Here is a 20315-nt window from a genome sequence, read left to right as displayed (position 1 = left end):
CTCTGGGTACTTTTAGCCTCCCAATGCTGTGGTTCCCTGCCTCGTGGAGAAGGTCATAATGGAGGTGGTTGATTAGAAATGGCTTTTTATTTTCATACTCTTTAAGTCAGTAAAATGTCCCAAACTTATTATTCAGGAATCAGTGCCTACTTCCCCGCCCTCACCACATCCAAAGATTATAAATCTGTAATTGTTAACAGATTCCACAATAATTTATACTTGACACGGCAGTTTCAGACACATCGTATTCTTTGATCACGGAGGTAGGGGTTGTTGCCTCGTTTGGGGGTTTGAAGAGGCTCAGAGAGTGACATGGGAAGCTCACAGTGCTATTGGGCAGTAGAAGTTTCTGATTCCAGAACCAGTCCTCTCTCTAATGATCCTCTAAGACTCTCTGGTATCATACTCAGTCCTTTGGCTTCTAGTTTGGAGACTATATACAATCTTCCCTCAAATACTCCATTCACATTGATTCTTGAGCATCTTAAACCATGTTCTTTCTGTCTTACAGCTAACTGCTGAGACTTTTCTTTGACCGTAGAAATTCATCGTCAGACAGATATCTTTAAATTTCCTTGCCATTCAACAGAGTTCCTGAGGTACATCTAGTAGTATTCTTTATGGAGAATAACAACACAGGATCAGGAGACCTGATTTCTTGCACTAACTCTGCCAGTGAGACCACCATTATTATAATAATTACCACCTAATACTGAATGCTTTCCATATGCCAGGTATTAAGTGCTTTACATTTATTGTCTCTTTTAATTCTCATAACAACTCTTTCAGATGGTTTTATTATTGTCCCCATTTAACAAATGAGGAACAGGAGCCTTAGATAAGTAAAAGAGTATCTGCAGGATTACACAGAGTTAAATTAACTAAACAAGGAGGTCATTAGACTGAGGTGGCTGTAATGTCCTGGAAGCCTACTTACGCAAACCAAAACCTAAGCTGGAATGCTTCAAGGTCAAGAAAATTGAAACCTAAGGACAATCACTCACAAACAGCCAACTGGACTTTCTCAACTAATGCAACCACTTAAGCTGTAGCCAATCAAATACTTTTCTTGTCTTGCTTCCACCTCTTCTCTATAGAAGTCTTGCCCCTGGCTCCCCTCTGTGGAGTGCTCCTAAATATGTCCAGTTTGATGCTGCCCAATTTGCATCGATTTTTGCTCAAATACCCTCTTAAAATTTAAAAATTTTAATATGCCCCAGTTTATCATTTAACAACAGCAAGTAAGTGAGAGAGAAGGATTCTAACACAGATCAGCTTCATTCTAGGGTCTAAAATTTAATCATGACTGTGGCCAAGTAACTTCCCTTTTCTTGGATTTTATTTTTTCATGTATAATACAAGGAAGTAAAACCAGACGATCTCTAACCCTTTCCATCTCTATAATACGATGGGTTTATAATCAGTGCTAACTTCAACAGTGTTTTCTAGCCTGAAACTTAAAAATATAAAATCAAGCCAGTTTTTCAAGGACAAGAGTGGGAGTGGGTGGGCACTTGTTAATAGAAAGTGGAACAAACTGAATGAGTCTCTTTAATAAGGAGCATAAAATCCATGATTAGCAGTTTCCAGCATCAGAAGACACATATCACAGCCAAGAGGCAGTGGGGCAGATCACATCTGTCTGAATTAAAGAGTGTCATCATGTAGTCTTGTTTCCAGAGGAGACTCTGAAGCTATCTTCATGCTCAAGTTTCTCTCACAACACACACTTTTGAAAAGCAGAGGAGTCAGAAAAGTCAGCTTTTCCTCAAAGGCAGCTCCCTCAGGTATTAGCTGCCTCTGTCTTATTAAATATGGTCAGGCATGACTCAGCTCCTCTATCAACTGTCTGGGAAGGAGAACATTTCATGCTGGTAGAAAATCACCTTAAGCAGAACAATGGAAGGCATTTAAGGTACACAGTTAGAACTGGGTTGCTTATTACTCAAAATCAAATCACCCTTTTCTTATTCTAGACAGGAGAGCATAATCACAGCCAAGAGGGAAACAAGACTGCACTTGGCTTAGAACACATCGGATCACCCTGTCACCTCCAGTTACAACTATCAGCCACTCAGACACCTCTTCTGTCTGGTTCACAAAGCAAGGGGAACCGTGGGTTATGCCATGTCTTTCAATCAATAAACCCTCAGTGAGAACCTACTACATGCAACAGTTTATAATCGGCTCCAATGGGGGGATAAAGACACAGGGAAGACATGGTTTCTGCCCTCAAAGGTCTCACTATCTGGAGAGGGCAGACAGCCAAATAATTAATCTCAATGCAAACCAAAATAAAGTAAATGCGAAAAAGAAAAAGATGCAATGTGTCATAAGAGGGTAGAAGGAGCTCTTAATTCTGACTGCAGGGGAGGGTGGGGAGTTCAATGAAGCCTTCACAGAAGAGATAGCATCTGATTTAAGCCTGAAAAATGAATAAAATGTGTGCTGACAGATACAGAGGGAGGAATCCAGGCTGATGGAACATTGTAAGTAAAGGCAGGGAGGGCAAGGGAGCCATAACTGGTCTGTAAGTCAGCTGGGGTTGGATTACAGAGGGTGGGATGGTTTAGTTGAGCATGAGAGTGGGAGACTAGGATTATACAGGGTAAGGAACTCTGACTTATGAGTGCCACATATTAATGATAATTATGGCACAGATGAAGACTGGATTGGGAAATACGTTTGTGCTCCCTGAGGCTGTCTGATGGTTCACACACACATGCACCTCCACAAGTGTCAAGAATGAAATTTCTTTATCCACTTGTTATCTCTGCTTTTACTTATACAAACCACAAATGATGACAAAAGAGACAATTATAGTAACCTGGGCTCGGGGGATGTGGAGGCAGTGAAGCTAATCACTTCTGAGGTGGTCCTCTAGCTCCACAAATGTTGGATTAGAGGACTATGATTTACCAAGATGAGAAAGACATTGCCTAGTGCCTGTTCCTTTTCCATCCCCCAGCCCCCCTATCATCACTGATTATACATCACTTTTCCATCCCCCAGCCCCCCTATCATCACTGATCATACATCACTTTTCCATCCCCCAGCCCCCCTATCATCACTGATCATACATCACTTTTCCATCCCCCAGCCCCCCTATCATCACTGATCATACATCACTTTTCCATCCCCCAGCCCCCCTATCATCACTGATCATACATCACTTTTCCATCCCCCAGCCCCCCTATCATCACTGATCATACATCACTTTTCCATCCCCCAGCCCCCCTATCATCACTGATCATACATCACTTTTCCATCCCCCAGCCCCCCATCATCACTGATCATACATCACTTTTCCATCCCCCAGCCCCCCTATCATCACTGATCATACATCACTTTTCCAGCCCCCCTATCATCACTGATCATACATCACTTTTCCATCCCCCAGCCCCCCTATCATCACTGATCATACATCACTTTTCCATCCCCCAGCCCCCCTATCATCACTGATCATACATCACTTTTCCATCCCCCAGCCCCCCATCATCACTGATCATACATCACTTTTCCATCCCCCAGCCCCCCTATCATCACTGATCATACATCACTTTTCCATCCCCCAGCCCCCCTATCATTACTGATCATACATGGGGCTGTAGAGGGGGCAGCCACTTTATGACAGTTTCTGGAACTTCATTATCCAGAATTTTTATTGCTTCTCTTTTGTTGAGTCTGTGCTCAAAATATTTTAATAACCAGAAACCTCAATGAATGGCAATGCTCTGTAGTATAGCACACTGTCTATACATCCCTTATGGTACTCAGAACATCAGCCCGTGGGTTATAGATGATTAGATATCTGGAATCTCTTTCCAACTACCTAAAGTTTCCGTGTTAATAGGACAATTGTCCTTTTCATCTCATACCCCACCCCAACCCCCATCTCCCCACCATGCCTGAAAAAGCCAAGAATCTCTGTAAACATGCAGAGTGAAAAAAAGAATAGTGGTAGATTCAGTGACAGGCCGAAGAATAGGACTTGAAAATAACTGGAAAAATTAAAGATTAGCAAAATACAAGCCACAGATGAGAAAAAAAATTAAAAATTTACACGTCTGATGGGACTTCCCTGGTGGCACAGTGGTTGAGAATCTGCCTGCCAATGCAGGGGACACAGGTTCCACCCTTGGTCTGGGAAGATCCCACATGCAACAGAGCAACTAAGCCCGTGCGCCACAACTGCTGAAGCCCTAGTGCTCTAGAGCCCACGTGCTGCAACTACTGAGCCCAAGTGCTGCAACTACTGAAGCCCGCATGCTTATAGCCCGTGTTCCGCAACAAGAGAAGCCACTGCAGTGAGAAGCCTGTGCCCCACAACGAAGAGTAGCCCCCACTCGCCGCAACTAGAGAAAGCCTGAGTGCAGCAACAAAGACCCAATACAGCCAAAAAAAAAAAAAAAAGAAAGAAAAAGGAGCTAATAAAAATAATAAATAAAATAAAATAAAGCTGCCTCTTTAAAAATAAAAAATTACACATCTGATAAAGGACATATCCAGGATATATAAAGAACTCTCAAAATTCAATACGAAAACAAATAATTTAAAAAGGGATAAAAGATTTCAACAGACATTTTATTAAAGAAGACATACAAAGAGTGAATAAGCATATGAAAAGATGCCCCAAATCATTAGTCATTAGATAAACGCCAATGAAAAATCACACAGGATACTACTACACACCTACTAGAATGGTTAAAATTTTTAAAGTGGAAAATACCAAGTGTTCACAAGGATATGCAACAGCTGGACCTCTCATTTGTTGCTGATGGAAATGCAAAATGAAGTACAATCACTTTAGAAAACAGTTTGACATTTTCCTATTAAGCTAAATATATACTTACAATACAACCTAGCAATATTAGTTCTAGGTATTTACCAAAGATAAATGAAAACTCATGTTCAAACAAAAGCCTATACACAGATGTTTATAGCAGACTTAATCATTATCACCAAAACCTTGAAGCAGCCAAATGAACTTCAACTTGCTGATGAATAAACAAACTGTGGTATTACCTTTACAATGAAATACTACTCAGCAATGAAGAATGAATTTCTATTATGCTCAACAGTGTGGATATATCTCAAATGCATCATACTAAGTGAAAGAAGCCCAGTCTCATATGATTCCATCTGTATAAAATTCTGGAAAGGCAGAATTATAGAAACACAAAACAGATCAGTGATTGGCTAGGGACTTTGACAAGAGATTAACTGCATTTGGAAATGTGGATTCTTATGGGCAGACACCCACCTTCAAGTACAAAAATCTCAATCCTAATCTCATAATAAAGGAAACCAGTTGGTGCTTACCCATATGCCAGTGCATGGTGTCAGTTTTCAAGTTTATTCAACTGAGTATATCTCACTGAATCTCCAGAACAACTCTGCGAGGTAGGTACGGCCAATAGTATCATCTTCATTTTATAAAGACAGAGAGTCACACGGAGCCAAATTTGACTTTAGTCCAGGATTTCTTTTTCTCTACATTACATATTGTGAATTATCCAGGGCATTTTCTGAGCTCCCATAGCACTGAGATTTAAATTTTCTACACTAACAAAAAAGGAACTGCTCAAATGTTCCCCTCTTACATCACAGATTAGGGGGTTGAGTCCAGGGAAGACCTCTGAATTCACCATGATCTCTTCTTTTTTGATGCAATGTATTTAACCTTAAGGAACCATCCTGGAATGCCGCTGTGGTATCTATCATACACAACCTGAGACTCATCTGCTATTCCATACTTCAAAAGACATTTACAATGGCACAGTCACTTTGGAAAATACTTTGGTAGTCCTTCAAAATGTTACACAAAGAGTTCCCATGTGACCCAGAAATTCCACTTCTAGGTATATACCCAAGAGAAATGAAAACATATGTGCACACAAAACTTGTACACAAATGTTCACAGTAGCATTATTCATCATAGATAAAAAGTAAAAACAATCCAAATGCCCATCAATGATGAATGGATAAACAACAGAATTAATCAGCAATAGAACAGTGAAGTACTGATACATGCTACACATGGACACACCTTTAAAACATTAAGTGAAAACATTATTCTAAGCCAGTCACAAAAAGCTACATATGATTCCATTTCTAGGAAATGTCCAGAATAGACAAATCTATGGAGAAAGAAAGTAGATTAGTGGTTGTTTAGAATTGAGGGAAGGGGGAAAGAAGTCACGTGGAATGGCAGCTAATAGATACAAAGTTTCTATTTTGAGTGATGAATATGTTCTTAACATAGATGTAGTGATGACTGCTAACATGACTGGTTGCTACTGTTTTCAACACATGGAGTCTTTAGAAAAAATATAAAATAAATAATGTCCTTAGTAGTGAAAGGGTTGGAATCCCCTGGGTATACCAGGAAAAATAATAATAGGTTGGGAGTACAAGACAAGGTTTTGTGTCCTGGTTCTCTGGCTCTTCTGTTTACTGTTTTATGACTATGGCTAAGTTGCCTAGTCTCTCCAAGTCTCTGTTTCCTTATCTGCAAAACAAGAATAATGATATAATTTATCGTTTTTCTGATGATCATAGAATGCAAGCATTTTTAAACTATAAAACACTATATGATGTTGTTCATCACTATAATGATTAGTTGATATAATGACAATATGAACTATATTTGGCACATACTATAAGCCCAATAGTATGTGTGTTTATTGCATAGAGAAATGAAGGAATGCTGACAGTTGAAGGAATAAGTACTCATTTGTTTAACACATGTATAACCATGTCTACAGACACTGAAATATTGGCAATTGGCTGAGTATACTTTGTAGTACTGATCTCTTTAAAAAAAAAAAAAGAAGGAAAAGAAAACTGCCTATAATCAATCGAAATGTTTAAATGAGCAGATAAAACAGGCAAGAATTAGGGTACATAACTACTTTTTGGGCTGAGTATCCAGTATTGGAAAACTTTGAAGTGGAGAAGCGAGAACTCACTGATTTCAACTTCCAAAAATTTGGTTGGCTAATTTTCATCTTCTTGACATTACATATCTAACAAATACACAAATACTAGCCACAGTTATAATGCAGGAAATTCAAGAGTAATATCACTTTTCCCTCACAAATCACCTAACTTGATAGTTTTCCAAGGGCATTTCCTGAATATTGAAATTATCTCTGTTCTATGGAAGTTATTAACATATCATTTTAAAGATAGAAACAAAGAGCTAATGTTTAAACAACAATATCTCACAATTGCCCCTGGCTTACCATCGCAAGCACTCCAAAGGTTCAGGTCTTCATTCCTTCTTACTTCCAAAATTGTTACTCTATATTTCTAGTTATACATATAATTAGATTGTAATATAGTCAGATGATACAAAATTATTTTTAAATGGTGGAAATAAACTCAAACATAATTCCACTTTCTAAAGATAATCACTGTTAAGATTTGGGTGTATTCTACGGAAGGTTTTCTATATGTGTGCACGTATGTAATTACACACACATGCACACAGTGGCGTGTGGTAATCCAGGGTTGGGGCAGGGCGGGGGCTGATTTGTAGCATCTGTTTATTAATTTCCATAGGGTAAATACTCTCACCAAAGCCAGTTTCAAACTAGCAATGATTTAATAGCTGGTTCACATAATTCCTAAAAATTGAACAAATGGCTCTCATAAACCACTGTAATCTAGCTTCAGCAAACAACTGCCACTGTTTTTAAAGGTTTCAGACTTTAAAAACTGCTGTATGGTACCTGTTTTTAAACAGAAATATCTATCATAAACTCATTTCATTATCAATAAATATAAATTTATATTTTTTAAGACTCAATAGTATTCTCCATTTTTTTTGGTATCCTCTATCAATGGATATTTACGTTGCTTTGTCCAATGTTACCTATTTGAACAACTGTATGACAAATAAAGTTGTGAATACAGCTTGATGCACTTCTCTGATTATTTCTTTAGGGTATATGTGTGCAATGTTCATTACAAGGTCAATGGGAGGCACTTTGGTGTCTTTGAAACAAACAGTCAAGGTGCCCTTCACAAAGTCTATTCACGGGACACTCTTACCCACATGGTATGAGAACACCACACTTGGTCATTAGATCACCACATCCTGTCTAATGCTAGGTAGGACTGTTCTCCTTAATTGTTGCTAATATAATGGGTGAAAAATGACATCTCGTTGGTTTAATTTGCATCCATCGTCTTATTCATGAATTTGACTTCTTTTTAGTATGATCCATTTGTTTGTCTCTTCTTGAACTGCCTGAACTTCCAGTTAAAAATCTTTTCTCATTTTTTTCAAAGAGTGTACTTTACATTGGAAGGATTTCTTTTGGGTGCAAGAGCTCCTTGTGTTGTACTGACTTAACCATTTGCCATATACCTGTATCTTCCCAGGTTTTCATTCATCCTTTAACTTATACTATTTTGATGCTCCACTAATTTTGTCAATCTTTATGTAGTCAAATATATCTAATTTTCTGTAATGGCCCCTACCCTTAATGATATATCTAGAAAGGCTTTCTCTATCTCAACATTATAAAAACACTTGCATATATTTTCTTCAAGTACTTTTAGGGTTTAATTTATTTTTTTACATTTAAATATTTAATTCAAGTGAGATTTGTTTGGGGGTAAGGAATAAGGTAAGAATTTAACTTTATTTTTATAGAAATTATCCAAATATCCTAGCATTTAAATACATCTTTTTCCACTGACTCTGGATGCTACCTTGGGTAACCGCCAGCTGCAGAGCTGGCTTCCTTTCTGTTTTGGATTCCTGTTTTCCCTTCAATTTTGTCCTCCGAGAATTTCTTACCAACTCAGCAAGACATTTATTTTTAAATGCTGCATTTCTAGCTGCTTTACAGGAAAAGGGTTGTTTAGGGGACCTTGTCCACCATACTGAGAGAAACTGAAATCTTCTCCAAGCTATTTCTGACATGGTGGGTAGCATGAACATTCAATAACTAGATAATGTCAGGGACCTGCTCAAGTCCTTTCAGTGACCTTTTGTGGCATGAAGGTAAATGAAATAACACCGGTAATAGGCCCTAGACTCTGACTACCTCTTCCTCCTCATCTCAGGCCCCTTCCCCCAGAGTTCTTTTCTTTTTTCTTTTTTTGTGTGTGTGTGTGTGTGCGAATTTTAAAAATATTTTTATCGAGGTATAATTGACATACAACATAATGTTAGTTTCAGGCATACAGCATAATGATTTGATATTTGTGTATATTGTGAAATGATTGCCATTGTAAGTCTAGTTAACATCTGTCACCATACATAGTTACAATTTTTTTTCTTGTGGTGAGGACTTTTAAGATTTACACATGGACATATATACACTACCAAATGTAAAATAGATAGCTAGTGGGAAGCAGCGACAGAGCACAGGGAGATCAGCTCGGTTCTTTGTGTCCACCTAGAGGGGTGGGATAGGGAGGGTGGGAGGGAGACGCAAGAGGGAGGAGACATGGGGTTATATGTATACGTATAGCTGATTCACTTTGTTATAAAGCAGAAACTAACACAGCATTGTAAAGCAATTATACTCCAATAAAGACGTTAAAAAAAAAAAAAAAAAAGATTTACTCACTTAGCAATTTCAATGGATGAATGGATAAAAAAGATATAATATTATTATTGCATTATTCACCCATGAAAAAAGAATGAAGTCTTGCCATTTGTGACAACATGGATGGACCTTGAGGGCATTATGCTAAGTGAAATAAGTAAGACTAAGAAAAACATCATATGACCTCACTTATATGTGGAATCTAAAAATTAAAATAAAATAAACAAAAACCTGAGTCTATAGATACAGGGAACAGATTGGTGGTTGCCAGAGATGGGAGATGGAGGGGTGGGTGAAATGGGTAAGGGAGTCAAAAGGTACAAACTTCCAGTTACAAAATAAGTAAGTCATGGGGATATAATGTATAGCATGGGGACTATAATTGATAACACTGAATTGTATATTTGAAAGTTTCCCCCAGTTCTTGAAGCTCCAGCAATACTGGTGTCATGACCCTTATGGCTCAGGGCCTTCACACATGCCATCCACTGCCTTCTCTCTGCTTTGCATGGTGGTCCTTCTTTCCTTCACTTCTCAATAGATTATGTCATCTTCTCAAATAGATTTTCTCAACCACCCAACAATGGGAGTATTGTCCTATTATTTTCCATCAGTATAATGCCCTATAGATAATCTTCACTTTTTAAAAATGTGTTTATTTACTTATTTTCTTCTGTCCTACAGCTTCCCCAAGACTAAGCTCCATGATGGCAGATACCATTTCTGTCTTGTTTACCAATAAATACAGGCAAGCACAGTGTATAGCACATACTGATAGATTATGAATGAATGCAAAGTGTCTTAATCTTCTTTACATCCCCTGTGGTACAAAGCTTTGCATATTAACAGGTGCCCAGGAAACATCTGCTGAGCTGGGTTCCAAATCTAGTCATGAAGGACCACCTTCCCTAGATATGAACGTCATGTAGATGTTTGACCTGTTTCTACTACATCGCAAAGGTACATTTTCAAAACAGGAGGGAAATACTTACCCTTCTGTGATAAAAGTATTGCATGCTTTAAAATGGATAACTAGCCTATGAAAACACAGATTTCCCTGGGATTAAGCAGGACTTGTGCATTAAACCTGAACACTTTTTCAGGTTTGTGATTCTGCAGAGTTCGCACTGGGTATGCATCAGGGATAATGCCCCCTGTCCAAACTTTTGCACACTTGCTGAATCCAGATAACAGTTATTCTAGCAGTTTTATTGCCACAGTGTTTGGCTGTTAGCATAACTGACGCCATTCTGGCCTTTACAGGTTCTCTTGTCCTTCGCTGACCCTACCCAGGACTGTACTGTACAGTGAGTCACTTCTCTGTCATCAAAGGCTTTGTAGTTAATAGATATTGCTTCATAATTATTAGGATCAGGTGGCCGCTATGCTCTGTTAGTCCCCACACAATGACGAAAACCTTTGCTGACGTATTCATGGCACCCACAAGACTAGTTACCCATTCATGAATTTTGACTTAGGAATGCATGTCCTGTTTCCAATTACCTAACTCCATACCCTACGTTAACTATAACCCCTCGGTGGTGCAGAGAGCGGCTGTGAATGCTTCTGAACACTTGTCCACCCAAACCTGATCTCACCTTGTAAGTTACTTATAAGAAACTGATCCATTCATTATATGGAGCTGCCTGCCTCATCTTTCAGCCTCAAGATGCCTTCTCAGTTCAGTGGGTATGTTTGTTCCCTCTGTCCAACACACACACACAAGTGATAGTTTCTGAAAAAGAGGAAACATTCCAGCCCCACCAGAAATAAAATGGAACGTGGAGTAAATCCACCATCAAATTTCAAAATTCATACCCAATCACTGCCAAAGTCTAGCAGAAAAAAAAAAAAAAAACCTGGCATTTTTTGACTGAAAATAATTTTCTAAAGCTATACACTGTTGGGTACCAAAAAAATTTTTTTTGAGCCACAGGTAAACATCATTTACAAGGTCCCTAGACACCTAGCAACAGGGATAGAGCCTCTGTAGTTGGATAAGAAGGAGAAGACAGGGAGTTACAGTCAATATCTCTGAGTTAGCCACAGGGGAAGCCAAATGAATAATGCCAAAGCAACCTTGCCACATACTAAAGTCAACAGCTTCCCATTCCACTCAAACCCGCTGCATCTGCACTGAACCACTCTTCCTTCATCCATCTGCAATCTTGTTAAGAACTGCTTTCCCTTAGGAAATTTTTTATAACCTTGGAAAAATGTATGTTATCTAATATACACAATTGTACACTGTGTATGTTTCAGGAAGCTTGGAACAAATCAATTTGAAATAGTATTTGCAACATGAAAAATTACATCCTATGTTCTCTGTTTTTTTAATTGGTTGAATGTTTCCTTTCAAATGTGTGTGCTCCATATCATCAATTATTGACAGCTTTGGTTGGCATATTTAGAAAGAGAAGAGTTTTAATCATAAAGAATTCAGAAGCAGTGTGGTATTGAGCGAATAGCATGCATTTTAAAGTCAATCAGGTAGACAAGTTTTACTACTTAATAATAGCTATAGTAAGCTGTTAACTTAGCTTTTTAATTCACTTTTCTTAATCTGGAGTTCCTCACTGGTAAAGACAGATGAAAACATCTATCTCTATCTTATGAGGCTCTTCAGAAATTTATGTAATATTTCATATTAATACACACACACAGACACACACACGCACACAAACACTGCTCCCTGATTCAATTAATGTTATTTCATTCACCCTGCTTCTTTTTTTATTACACACACACACACATATTCCACTATATAGTTATTACCAATTTAAAGAGAATTAGAATAAAAGACATTTAAAGCCATGCTTAGCTTAACATGATCTTCCTTTAGTCATTAAAAAAATTCAGTATTGTATAATGCTTCATGGCTATTTTGCAGTCATCAACTATCACTGCATTGTAGATAAGAGGAAGAACGTTTTTAATAAGAGGATATTTAGAGTAATAAAGGTGAGATAACTAAGAGCTTGCTTTAATAAAGCAACCAGGAACAAAGACCCTGTCTTCACTTTCTTCCTGAAATCCCACTTAGCACCTCACAAAGAACATTGTATGTAGTGGGAGGGACTCCTCCAACACTTCCATTTATTAATTGCTCTATTCACACTTTCCATTATTTCAACTATCCTCCAAACAAAGCTACACCCTCCTCTTAGACCTAAATACAAGCTGGGTTTCTACTGAGCCTCCAGCAATACATTGCTAAAAGGAAAGACATTTTACAGCTCAGTGTCAGTTGCAAACAGCAGATTGTTTCTGCCCTAGACCTTACGTATGCAGAGTGCATAAGGGAGCACTCTTGCCTGCCATCTCCTCTTCCTTCAGTATCATGAAGGCCATGCATAGCTCTACGCCTCCACCAGCTCTGCTGTATACTTCCTTCATAATACAAGTATCCTGAAGATGCTGATAGCTCTCTTGGCTAGAGGTACACTAGATACAAGGAAACTTCTATAATACTTAAGGCTTCTATTTCAGCTCATCATTTTAACATACTAGGAAGAAAGGAAAGAGTCAGAAGGTAAACAAAACAAAACCAAACTGTTCTAAAAGGATACCATCCAATGCAAAGTTCAGTTAAAAAAAGAGAGTATTTAAGTGTGGTGCTTAAAAAAGTTTTTTTTTTAATGATCTGAAAAAGTATATACCTGGATTTGCATCAAATGCAGCAAAGTCCCTCTGTGGAAAGACTCTCTGTATCTCCTCTATCTTTCTCTTTGTATCTCCCTCTCTCTCACCCTGTCTCTATCTCTATCACTATCTCTTCTCTTTCTTCCTCTCTTCTTTTTCTTTCTTCTTCTCTCCTCACCCCCCACTCCTTCTCTTTATTTTCCTTTACCTTGAGTGGACAATTTAAAAGTGCTGAAAAGACATTTAGAAGCAAGCCATGGATGTGTAAAAGTTTTGCATAAGAGAAATTCTGTTTTCCTCGGGGGACCAAATAGATCAAAGAGTCCAAAGCAAATTAGAAAACTATGAGGATAAAATTAATGCTTTCTATCTGAAAAGCAAAAATTAGTTCATTAAGAAGCCTTTGGGGCAGTCTGAAGTCCCAGAGGATCTAGGGAAGGACAGAATTAACTCAGGTGCATCAATTTAAGCTATTAGGTGTAATGTGTTTAAACAGCAAACAAGTCCATGGTGAAGGATTAAAGCTTTCTTCCCACAGTAAAAAAGAGCAAACAAAGCTATATTAAATAATGGCTGATAATGGTTGAGATCTGCTTGGGAAAAACAATTTGTATATCTGTGTTTGCTTTAACAATAATAGAGTCCTATATTTCAACTATAGTTGTACTTGTATGCAAGCAATTAAGAATCAAATAAAACCTACGGTATTATATTAATAAAGAGTTATGTTTATATAGAAAAGCTACCAGTAACTGATGGATGGCCTCTCTGTGTCTTTCCCCTTGAATATCTACACGGGTTCCATGGAGGAAGCATAGTTGGCAAATACTCTTCGGTTGGTCCTTCTTGCTGGCATGGAAAGCCCAGACTTTAAAAGGACCACAATGTTCTGTTACATAAGTTATGGGGAAAATGCAAACATCAGTACCTTGGTTTATATACCAAAATGGACACTCCTGCTTACCTCAAGGAGTACTTCAAAAAATGTGAAAGTATCTCGGAAGTAAAACAAAACAAAACAAAACAATGAGATGATGGGCAAAAAGCCTTAAACTATTATTCCAGACACTACTGACAAACACTGTAGGAAAGTGGTATTTATTTCCCAATAATGTACAGCTTTACCAAGAGTTTTGATTCTGGTGGTAGAAGGAGAAATGAAATTCATGAAAACAACAGAACTCAGCCAAGTCTAGATTATCAAGTGTGTGATTATTTTGTCTATTTTCTCTTATTTTCTCAGCCGCCTCGTATTTTCATTATTCCTACTGCCTCTAAAACTGAGAAAGACAAAAGAAGGCAATTCTGTATATTGCTTTTATAGGTTTGGATGGCAGGTACTTGAAGTTATTGACTGAGGTTCTCATATTATTTATAAAATGCATCCATTTTCTCTCTATCCCTCAAAAATAAATGAGTGATTGCAGCACCTAGTGGATTTTAGAATAAAGTAATTATTGTGTTGTTACCTCAAGGGTAGATGTATATTTTATTTTTTAAAGAAGTTCATCAACTAAATAGAAAAGGAATTTTTAAAATAGTGAAATAAAAGGAGTGAGAACTAGCCCAGGAGTGAGTCACTGATAATCAGATGGTCATCTGGTTCTACAAAGCTCATCTCAATATGGCAGAAACAAATATTGGGGAAGGGGGAATGCAGAAACAAAGGCAATTCAAAGTGCAGAAGACTGTCTTATAAGCCAGATATTGTCACTTATAACCATATACACCCATGTATTCCCTGCAAAGATAGTGGCTTCTCTTAACTCACACATGTGATGGAAGAATCAGGTCATTTTTCTAAACATAGAATTATCGCTGTGATACAAGAAGCCTTTCTAGAGAATTTATAACTGCAAAGCTAGCATCAGGCCAATAAATTGTGGTACTCAAATCTCTTTTCAATACCCACCCTTGGGAAGTACAAGTAACTTAAAAATAAACATCAGTGCCTTTCAATGCAGCTCAAAAAAAAAAAAGTGAAGATACCTGCTCCCAAGAAGAAACATTTATAGGACATCAGGGTGAATGTTATAATTCCAATGACCTTTAGGTCTAAGAATAAAATGAAACTATATTCTTCACACATTCTTCAAATGTTTGGACTAAATTCCATAGAAACGAAGTGTGTTCAGGATGACCAGCCATGAGCAACAGAGACAGGACTGAATGTCACAAGTAGATCCAAATATGGAGTTTTTCAAAGAGCATATTCAAATAATATGAGGCCACTGGTGCTGGCAACAAATTGAATCTTTACCAAAAGCTGAAAGAACCATTTCATAGCATTAAAATATTATAGATCCTTGTAGAAGAAAGACCAAAAAAAAAAAAAAAAAAAAAGAAAAAAGAACTAGCCAACTATATCTAAAATACATTAAGCACAAATATTCCCTTCACCTGCAAGGATTCCTGTCCTCCACAATCTGTTCCTAACTTACCTTTCCAGCTTGGCTTCTAAACGCCTTCACACTATCCCCGAATTCAGCTGAACTGAACTATTCTGTTCCCAAATAAGAAATATATTTTCTCCTAGAAAAGAGCAGTCGTTGGTTTGATTAAGAAGTTGTCCTCAGTACCACCCTACAGGACTAATAACTTTCTCTGCCGTCTCATGCAATTTTGTTTGGTATTTATTTTCTCCTCTTTCTCTCAAATTTTACTGTAAGATACTTACAATAAGAACCTTCCTTTATTCACCCTGGTTTCTACAGTATGAAATGGTCAAACACATGACCTTTAGAATAAAGTGAAATCATTGTAAGATAAACACTTGTCATTAGAAATAATTAAATAATAGCAAGAGTGTACCCTGAGTATGTCCATGGTGTATAATAAGACCCATAATGCTCTTTAATAAAAAAGCAAGAAGGAAGAATTGGTTGGCTTTTTGCTGTTGTTGGTTGGTTTAGCTGGTTGGATGGTTATTTTGCTGTTGTTAGTTGGTTGGTTGTTTTGGTTTATATGTAAGGACACAGTGAAACAGAATGATATGACTTTAATGTCATTAAACAGCTCACAAAGTGAAACAGTCAGAACTTGAACCAGTGTCTCTTGATTCCTGGTAAGCCACAGTGTTTTTACTTATTTATTTATTTTACATAGTGTAATTCACTCTCAATAAGCCACACGATTATTTCCACCCTCTGCAAATTTCTTAAAAATAATGATAAAGAAATAAGGGGATCTTACCTCCGTTAGCAGAAGAAAGCCCTAAGGGTAGGTAATGCTGTATAAAAGAAAGAGCTCTGCTTTTGGAGGGAAGGCAGCCTTTGAAACCTTATCATGAGTACCGTTAACTGAGACCACTCCCTGGCTTTACATTTCCTAAATTATAAAACGGGTGTAAGAATACCTACACCCCATCCACATCACAGTGTTTTCTGTGAAGTTAATGATAATGTGGATGAAATCTAGCCCTGCACCTGGCACACAGTCAACTGTTTGTTGACTTTGAAATAAAAAGCTGTATTCAAAGGTCTGTGTGTGTGCGTGTATGTGTGTGTGTGCATGCCTTTGGGGAAGAAAACTCATTGCTATCATTTTTTATGTGGACTGTGTAGCAAATAATTTTTATATGGCAGTATTTTTTAAATTCACCATATTATATGTGGTGCCGTTCTAACTACCTCCCCAACTTGGAATCACAAGTTCCAAATGTTTATTTCTACTCTAAAGGCAGCTTTAACAATTCAATTATTTAGCATGTTGCCAATGAAACACACCAAAAGAGAAATGTGTGACAAGTCAAAGTTTGCTTCTGGGATTCTTGCAAAGGAGCACTTCTTTGAGTTTAGTATTAGAAATGTTTAATTCTATAATAAGCAAAAACAGGAATATTGACTTTTGAGCTTATACTACAGTGACTTGCTTCCTGGGGGAAAATCACTGCAATGGGGGGGGGGGACCTTAAGTGAGGGGGCAGGGCGAGTAAAGATACTTCTTATCTAGAAAACACAGAAACCTATTACTGAGTGGTTCTTTAACAGTTAGCAAAACCCGTGACCCCTTGGATCTTAATATTTTTTCTGAATTATTTATCTGCCAATAGAGTACAAGGGGAATGTATTTAGTAAAAGTAACATGCATCTTGGGAACTGAGGAACTAGTTGAAGGCACAGATGTGTTAAGTATTAGCTGTGTGACTTTGGGTAGCTCACTTAGCCACTTTGATCTTAATTTTCTTATCCAAATAAGAAATACCCTGACTGCTCTGTTTTGGGTGTGAGAACTAAATGACATAGAATATGTAAAATTCAAAGGGAATTTTATTTCAGCAAAGGAAGCTTTATTATCACCACTATAACTACCACATTATAATTATATTATCACTATTATAATTATCCAAGCTTTAATTCCTTAAAAGAAAGTAAATGTTGGTTTTCGATTATTTGCTTTTATCACCACCGGAGATGAAATGTTGCTCCCACATTCCTGAGTGAAGATGGAAATCACTGAACTGCTATAGAAAGACTATGTTCTCTAGTCAGAACTGTGTGCCTTGAAGTCCAGTTCACTGCACTTGAATGCACCACATGGAAATAAAGCTCTTATGTTGTTATGATTCCTTTTTAAAATTGTGAGTTTTCCTTAAGAGAAAGGTCCACATGGAGGGGTCCAGAGCAACAAGACAAAACTCTTACTAGTATCATATGCGTGTACAGAGCTTTAGGGTTTTAAAGCTATTTCTCCTTTGTTCCTCACATCAATCTTGTGGTTCCATTAACATGGGTACCTAAAGCACAAAAAAGCCTCATGAAAGACCAACCAGTCTACTGTCATCTACCTCGTTGTAAGAGGCATGATGCACGAGAGGTTGGTTGATCCCGCAGCATGTGCATTGATCCCTTTTTCCTCTCATAGCCCAGAGCCAGTTGCCCCTTTTATTTTTGACAACAACACTTCCTTTTTGTTCCTCTCCCTCCAACTAGGAAGTACATCACTGACACAGACACAATATACCTTTTCATAAGGAAGGCAAATAAACATGGGCCAGATGGGCTGAGGGCATTACAACATGTTTCCTGCTCCCATGGTGACTCAATGGGGCTGGTATGAGAACGTATCTTATTCAAGAAATCAGCTTCCCTGGCAGAATTATGAGTCAGTTCCTGGGTAGAAAGCTCATTTTCCAACAACATTTGAGGGGGTGGGGTGGGGGCCCCTTGGATGGATTACAGTAAAGGTCATTCAGAAAACAACGTGGCCAGGACCAGTAGGGAGGCACCAGCACTAACCAACCACTAACTTCTGAAACTTCATTGATCTCTAACAAGAGTAACAAAATCATCTTCCCCTTTTCCTTCAAGGTGGGAACATAAAACCACATTGACGAATTGCCGGCATGAATCCAAACAAGTTCCATTATAAAATTAACCAATCTGGGCAAAAAAGGATGTGAAGGGACACTTTTTTCATCCATTTTACATATATGTATTTGTAGATATATGTATATATATGTATAAATATAAAAGTTGAGCTCCTACTCTGTGTCTATATGTCAATCTTTACTCCAAGTGTTTGGGTAACAAACAAAATGGACAAGTCTCTGTCCTTAGGGAGCTTAAAAACAGAGAAATAGGGAGGGATGGAGGAAAAGGAGGGAAAGAGAAAGAAAGAAAGGAGAGGAGGATGGGGGTTGGGGAGGAAAAAGAAAAGGAAGAAGGTGGAAGGGAAGGAGAAGAAAAGGAGGAGGAGAAAAAAGAAAGAGTTAATATAGTGTCAAGAAATAATGAGTATTATGAAGAAAACTAAAGCAGGATAGAGGAACAGAGAGTGATTGGCAGGGCTATTTTAGTTAAGATGGTTAAGGAAGGCCTCTGTAAGAAGATACCAGTCAAGGATAGAACTAAATCAAATAAGAACAAACAACAATCAGGCGTTATATTCAGCATATTTAAAAATCAGGACATCAGGACACTGGCCAGTCAAATGGGACACTCAATCAATCAGGACAGATGCTGGTCTAAACAGCCAGTAGAGCTGTACACTAGTGCATCCCAGCTGAATATCAGCTCTGCTTATAATATATCCTTTCCTCTGTGAAGCCTCCAAGGGCCAACAATGTTAGAAGTTATCGCTCCTTCTCTTGGCTTTGAGCTGTACTCTGTCCTAATTGTACCCCTCTTTTAGTGTTATTATCGGTTTCCAATAAAATGCCTTAAGTGGTGTAGCAAAACTGAAACACACCCAGAAAAGATCATCAGGATGGTAGGAATCCATGCCATGTGAAGAACAGTTGAAGGCATGTATTGGTAACATGGTCATGGTTTTATGACCACTGTTTTAACATCTCTGATGGCCTGTCACATAGAAGAGGAAGTAAAGCAATGATATTCAAAGTATGGTCCATGGTCTTCAGGGAAATTATACATGGCAAGCTTTTTTTAAATGAAGATACCTTAGTTCCCTGAATTAAAATTAGAGAATCATGGGATTAGGTATTTTCTATTTAAATCCAGTAGTTGAACCAAAGAAATATATGGATATGATGAGACAAATTTCAATTATATGTACTAAAAAATTTCTAAGAACTTGATCAGTCCAAAGACATAATGGGCTAAAATTCGATGATCACTAGTTAGAGGTACCATAGAATGGTTCTGAGCAGTACCTCTGAAGATGAGACGAGACCTGCAAGGACAGACTTTCAAGTCCCCTGTAACTCTAATGTCATATGATCCAAGTCCATGATAATTGAGTTTGGTTATTTAAACTCAATAAAGATTTTGGCTGCCTCTTCTTATGCTTATGAAACAACATCCAAGGAAAGAATGAGCCTAATGACCGGTTCTTTCTTTCTTATATGGAAGCAGTAGACAAAAACCCATCTTTATCTACTTGTTTCTATAAGGTATCAGTGGACTGGTACCACTGAGGCTTTCTCCACCACTGGCTGAAGTTTGGAAAACAGAGTCGTACTACCATCATTGTCATTTATTTTCCCACAGGACCTGAGGTAAGAGAAAGAAATAGGATTCTAGTTGGTTTGGATGTGAAGGTGATGGAAAATTCCTATAATTAGAAAGTGCACTCCCCCCAGTGCACTTTGTTCCATGAAGACTAAAGATATCAGTGGTTCCTCCCAGCACCAAAATTCTATAA

The 20315-nt window shown here is 37.9% G+C and overlaps 1 protein-coding gene across 3 annotated transcripts in view; it reads right to left on the bottom strand.

The window, feature by feature from the left end:
- IL1RAP (interleukin 1 receptor accessory protein) overlaps positions 1 to 20315 on the bottom strand; it is a 130295-nt gene that overhangs the window by 66774 nt on the left and 43206 nt on the right. The gene's annotated exons all lie outside the window — the stretch shown is intronic.

This window comes from Balaenoptera ricei, chromosome 4 (genome assembly GCF_028023285.1).
Source record: "Balaenoptera ricei isolate mBalRic1 chromosome 4, mBalRic1.hap2, whole genome shotgun sequence".
NCBI lineage: Eukaryota > Metazoa > Chordata > Mammalia > Artiodactyla > Balaenopteridae > Balaenoptera > Balaenoptera ricei.
The sequence above is the reverse complement of the archived record's forward strand: the minus strand, read 5'-3'. Positions and strand labels throughout refer to the sequence as shown.